At 51.0% G+C, this 6572-nt stretch overlaps 1 protein-coding gene across 1 annotated transcript in view; it reads right to left on the bottom strand.

Moving 5' to 3' along the window:
- Nucleotides 1-6572, bottom strand: part of trappc12 (trafficking protein particle complex subunit 12) — a 91387-nt gene that overhangs the window by 32312 nt on the left and 52503 nt on the right. The gene's annotated exons all lie outside the window — the stretch shown is intronic.

Below are 6572 nucleotides of genomic sequence, written 5' to 3'. Positions count from 1 at the left end.
TAATGTAAGTGTTGGAAGCAAGAGGGATGTAGCTGGGGGCGTCGGGTATAGCTATTAAGGATGAATACTGACATGATCTGATAATGAGCTCAGCGGACACTGCGCCTTGGTTAATGGAAAAGAGGAGGGGTGGGGGGTGGGAATAAACCATGTTGTGTAACACCCCCCCCCCCACACACACACACACACACACCTGCACCTCCTCACTGTGGATTTGGCAGGTGTCATTCGGACACGGCACAGAGCTGTTGTTGTGTCTCATTCCCCCCACCCCCACCTCAATTTCTCCCCCTGTCAAGGGAAGCCGGAGGTCTGTGTAAATGATGCGAGAGCCTGTGTGTGGCCTGTTCCATTTCTCGGGGAGGGGGTTTCAGAGGGAATATGATGCTCCGGAGGGGTCCCCGCTAACCCCAAGCTCACCCTAGGCAGACTGACAGCCCTCAGGTTGATGTATTCTGTTCAGTACACCCCCATGATGTCCTCTGCCCCTGCGGTGTCCCCCGAGACGTTCAGCATGTGAGTGAGGGCCTGTCATCCTGGGGGTGGCTGAGGGGGGACCGTGAGGGACGACTAAGATTTAAACCTCTCGGGGGCCCTCAGGAAAGGGGGTCTCACAGACGTCCTGTGAGGGTAAAAGTTCAGCACACGGGTCGTTAATAATGAAGGGCAGCTGAACTGCAGGTCTTCTAACGAGCGCGCATAATTAAAACTTTTTACTTGGCCTCAGTGCAGTGGAACTAATTGGCGCACATTTTATGATCTTATTTCACGCGTTCCAAAGCACGGTTTGACAGCGGATGCTTGTAGCCTGAATGGGGAGGCTGTTGTCACTGGAGATGTCCATGTTTGGACCGGTGCTGATCTGAGTGGGAGATCCGAGAACCTGCGACGGAGGTTTCCGGCCGTTATTTAATGGCGTGGCTCTGAATCTGTAACCATGCTGAGAGGTGAAATAACGGCATCATGTACAGAGCTTTTTTTTTTGACCTACAGAGGATAGAAACGCAGGGTTCTTAGATTGGAAAGGCACCGTGGAGATTTCCAGCACTGTCTAATTGCTGCTCGTCCCGGATATCGATCGGAATTCTGGAGTGACACGCGTAGGTCTGACCTTTTCTGTCTGCAGCACCCCCGCGCTCCATTCCCTCCCCCACCTGAGTTCTGTCTCCTCTCGGAGCTCCTGCCAGCCCACATCTGTGTCACCGACCCAGCCAACCTGTCAGCCAGAAGGGGGCGACCTCCGCTTCACCCGCCTCCCACTGCTGAGTCCCACCTGACGCCGGTCTGAAATCTACATTCATCCTCATGCTCTGAAAATCCCCACCGAGCCTTTTTTTTATATATATATATATATATATATATATATATATATATATATATATATGTTTCTTTTTTTTAATTTGGGTTGACAGTGGCTGTTTGATAAGAAGCACATCATACCCGTTTTGTTAATGGGCTTGCGATTTCGACATTGGCCTCACGCCTCAGGTGGGGGGGGGGGGGGGGTCACTTCTGGGTCTGCAATCCAAAATCTCGCTTATTCCTAACCGCAGTTCCACAGGAGTGCGTTACATTTCAAGCTATTTAATTGGTTTCTTTTAGTGGTTCCAGGTGAAGAGAGATGCCTGTTCAAGGTTCCACGCAGCAGCGCGGTTTAGCCGTGTAGCGTCTCCGCTGGCTGGGAGACGCTGTTCTGGTGCAGGATCTCTTCCAGGAGAAACATCTGGCATCAGCTTCCATTAACAGACGTCGCTACTCAGATAAGCTAATAATCCGAGTCAGCGCTGTAAACACGTGTTTTTTTTTTACGGTCCGAGATTTAAAAACCAGCTCAATTCATGACGATGCTTGTAAACGGAAAAAGCAAAACTGACATTTAAAACAAAAGTTGAACCACAGAAATTCTGGATGTTGTGCTACAGGGTCTTATAACCAGCACCCCCACATGAAAAAGTCTCTACTGACAGTTTTTCTTTTTTTGTGAGGAAATACATGTTGTTCATATTTAAATACTAATAAAAAATGCTGTAGGTCATATGAGTCTCTTCCTTTAAGGTTAAAACAGGAATTGGATTTATTTTGTATGAAAATGAAATAAACGAAATTAGATTTCATTTAATAATTTATTCATGCATTCTGAGCGGGAGCCCAACCTTGGGGGAGCTGAGGTGATCATTACCTAGGCGAGGTGTTCATTTGCATTCGGGAAACAGGGCGATGCCTTGAAATGAAAATTAGGAGAAGTCTGTAAGGGTGGGGTGGAGGGAGGGGGACAGGGAGGTGAGTCTGGGGGGACAAAACAATCAACATGAAATGAAACATCAAAAGGAACATGGGGGAGGGGCTCGCGGCTGATTGGCCGGCTTCCCGCCCGTGTCACGGGTGGCTTTGTCGGAATGAGTGATGCTTGACCGGGTGGAAGGATCCGGATGGGCCTTCTAGGTGGCGTGCCGGCTGTTAAGTATTCCAGGCCCCCCCATTTGTAACCTAGCTGTATGTCCCCCCCCCCCCCCCCCCCCCTTTGCCTTGTGTTCGGCTTCATGTCCGAGGTGATGCTACGGTCTGCGCTTTCAAGGTGGGGGTGTGGCAGGGCTCCTTCCTTAAGGATAAATCAAATCTAAGAGCTAAAAAATACAGACAGCGACTGTGAAGTTTGTGAGGCTGGAAGATCTCTGACAGCCAGAATGGACCGGAATCGGAACCTGTCAAGCCGGGTCTCGTCCCTCTCATGGGGAATCTCTGTGGCTGGTAGCTCAATGGAGTAAAGACTGGGTCACGGTCTCACACTCGAATAGGGCCCGGCGCCTTTGGAGTTAACCCGCGATAAACAGACGGATCCTTACAGTGTCAAAACCCCTCGTCCCTGGACCAGTGTGTCATAAGCAGATTATTTAGCCTCATTTCTCTGGAGATAAAGTGCCTTGACTGTAGCATGCAGGGATATCAAACTCCATGCTAAATTGTTGGCGTGATCTAAGCCACCGGGTCGCCGTTTGCCGCCGATGGCATTCCAGAAGGGCAGCGTTAAAATAGGGGTAATGTGTAGCTCTGTGTCCATATCTGTTATGGGTTTGAGTCCCTTAAGCAAGGCCCTTAACTCCAGTTGGTCCAAGGGTCCTGGTTCACCATTTTCCCAAAAACGTCTGCTGGATAAATAAATATAGATTAATATCCCAACCATGCTCTGCCTCATGCCAAGGTAAGTGACTTCCTTTTGCTTTTAGTAACGCTCTGAGCAGTAGACGGTCGTCGGTAAGGTGGTTAGATTCCAGAACCGCGCTGGCAGGTCTCCCTGCTGCTCGGAACCCGCGTTGACTTTCTGCCTCCGTACCAACAAAACATAGAAACATAGAAACCCAGATCCCCCCCCCCCCACACAGACACACACACACACACACACACACACACACACACACATGCTACGGAGGCCCCAGTAGAAAGCAGCGTCTTCTGATTTCCCCCGTTGACCTTGCGGCTCTACAGTTACAGAAATAAATACCGATGGGAGCCGGATTCCGCTGCCGGCGTCCGCCTGGCTCTCGCGGGGGCGCACTTGCGTTCTTAGCACCGTAATTGTCAACATTTTTCTTGTTCACCGGCAGGTTATTGTGCCGCCGTCTCCAACGTGCGCGTGCGCCTGTTTCACCGCAGCCGCCAAAAAACAAAACAAACACGCGGGGAGATATTAATTTCTACGGGCGGCTCCTTCCCCCTTATTGAAACGCTGCACCTGCCACCGTGCGACTTTTGATGTTTAATTTCGCTGTTTTCTCTTCCACAGGCGCACTCCCCTCACTTTTTAAACTTCATATTTTTTTTCCCTTTCCCCATTTCTAATCCCTGAAGGGTAACGTGTGAGAAAATAATGAAAAGCAAATTCATCACTGGCAAGACGGCAATGCGAAGCGACAGGGTGTGTTTGTGTTAGATCGACGCCGGGCCGCCCGAGGACGGCGTGGGGTCGCGGCCCACGGGTTCCGAGCAACACCTGCGTGTCTCGCGGTGAAGGGCGGTGATCCACTGGAGGACGGTACAGCAGCTCGTAACAATAACAACAACAATAACGTACAGACCGAGAGTGCTATAAAGTCAATGACGTCTCAATCGTGTTAAATAAGTATTCTATAAATACTAGATCAGCATTTTGGATGGCTTTTTTATTTAAAAATTTGTAATTAGCTTGTGCTATTTGTAACCATATTGTCAGCTTTTTAAATTTATTAGGTGGTAAAATATTAATTAATGACTTACCTGCGCACACTCTGACTGAGAATTGCTTAGCTGACGCCATCAAATGTGAACGTAAAGCTTTGCTAGTGGGACGTATGACCTTTTAGTGTGAACGCTTATTTGGATTGATGTCCAAGGCATACTGAGGACTTGGGGGTGCCGGAATGGGTCACGTGCAGGCGGCCGCCCCTGTGGGCCTCGCCAGGCTCCCGGGGCGTCGTGTGGACGCCTGAGTGAGGCACTGTATGGAAATCCTGACCTACATTCCGTGTGCGCCCCCCCCCACCCCCCCCGGCCACCTTGCCCACACCACACGTACAGAGGTCCAGGCGGTTTAACGGGTCACTGCGGCGGCAGGCCACCATCAGACAAGGGAAGGTTCTGGAAACACCGCACCCTCCAGCCACACGGAAAGACTGGGGATAAATAAGGTCGTCTGGTCGCAGGTCTCCCTGCCAGTGTCTTCTCCCAATGGGGGGGGGGGGGGTCAGGTGCACAGCTGCCACACACTGGAGCCTGTCCAAGCCGGTCGTCCCTCCCCGCAGGCCGCTGACGCACCCCCAGCTGTCCTGCGATTCGCATTTTACCAACGCGTGCGGGATGCGATGAAGATAAATCCCCCCACCAACGCTTCAGAGAGCAGCGCCTAAATTATCGCATTATGTCCCTATTGATTTTTACGGAGACGCGCTTGACGTTTTACAGGTCTAATTGTCTAATTGCGTCTGAGAAGAAGCAACTGTTTTTCACTGCGATACCGCCATGCGTTTTATCTTTATTACTGACAGTGCAAATGAATAATTGCTTAAAACAAGGATACCGTTGACAAAGATGTGCCAATAGTCTGGACTGCCACGAATACGGACCAAAATGGGACAGTGGGGTTTAATGGTTGCAGGTTCGATTTTTGTACCGGGTTCTGCTGGGCCTGTCTGCCTTCAGCGAGGTGTGGAAATATGACCACGTGTTTAACTGGATGCCACCATGCTTGTCGGGCTCCATTTAATAAGTTATGGATATGTAATTAACATCTCACCGGGATGGACGATCGTCCTTGATCCATGTGTGCATGCTTAACGCAGCGTAAAGCGGCAGAGACGTGCAGCGAGGCCGCAGCCTGCACCGCCCCACCCGTACCTGTTCAACCCCCCTCCCCCCGCCCCTGGCTGGGAACTATCTCCCCCCGAGCCACAATAATGGCTGTTATTACTGTTATCAGAAGCTCTGCCTGCATATTCATGTGTGTGTCAGTCTGCTTTTATAGTCTGGCAGCCTTATCTCGGTGCTGTACGAGCAGACCATAATAAGGAGAGTCCCTCCAGTTGAATTCCGCTTTCCTGCAATGCCGGAGAGGAAGGGGAAGTGACCTAGATAGGGAGCACGCCTCAGCCCCCCCCCCCCCCCCCCCCCTACCCGCAGTCTTGCATTTCAAGGGCCGATTAATAATTCACGTTTTACCGCAACATGCCCGCCTTCAGTAAAATTAATGAACTTAATGAGTCTTAATGACAGCGGAGGCAGGGGCGATGGAGGCGCTGGGTCATGGCTGCGGGACTCCCAGAAGGTTGCGGCAGCCGCTAACGGAGACTCCGAGCAGCCAGGAGCGTCAGGACGGCATCGGTCATGCCAGTTAGGGCTATGTGCCCACGTACAGAAGGTCGTGGGCAGTCCTGGTCGAAATCAACGTGGAACTCTAGGTTCGCCACTGGCGCCCCCTGTCTGACACAAAGGGAAGTGGCATGCTATATCAGCACAACCTCAGAAGATGGCGGCCTAGGCGGCTGCTATTGTCACCTAATGCGTTGATGAGCATTGGTTCTGGGTCCAAATGTCATAGTCAGCAGATTAATCATATCATTGTTGGGTCCTGGACCCCGACATGCCTCATTTGTATGTCACTTCGGACAAAAGCATTGGCCAAATAAAAGTCTTTTGCATTTTGTAATGCCTCCGCACCGACATTCCCTTATCTGTATCTGGTGTGATTATGTTGCTCTTCTGCTCAGAAGCACAAACGATCAGGACAGACCAATTCTGCACGCGAACCGCTTCTCAGCACAGGCAGTGCCAGGCGATACAGACTCAGGCGACAGGCAGCGGAGCCCTTCAGGCTGGCTGGCCTGTTCGCCCGCGCTAGACAAATGTTGTCATCAAAGGCCCGTTGATTCTTTTGCGTGGGCTGCCGAGTTATGGGGACGATGCGGCAGGACCCACTGAGTGCAGAGTTATTAATGTTTTTAAACAAAAAATGGAATAAAAAAGGAGCAAATTTGCCCCAAGACCACAAAGATCACGAGGAAATGAGACACAGCGCGTCTACCGGGTTGCTGGAGGAGTGTCTG

The sequence above is a fragment of the Paramormyrops kingsleyae genome, chromosome 14, assembly GCF_048594095.1.
Source record: "Paramormyrops kingsleyae isolate MSU_618 chromosome 14, PKINGS_0.4, whole genome shotgun sequence".
NCBI classification, from domain to species: domain Eukaryota; kingdom Metazoa; phylum Chordata; class Actinopteri; order Osteoglossiformes; family Mormyridae; genus Paramormyrops; species Paramormyrops kingsleyae.
The sequence above is the reverse complement of the archived record's forward strand: the minus strand, read 5'-3'. Positions and strand labels throughout refer to the sequence as shown.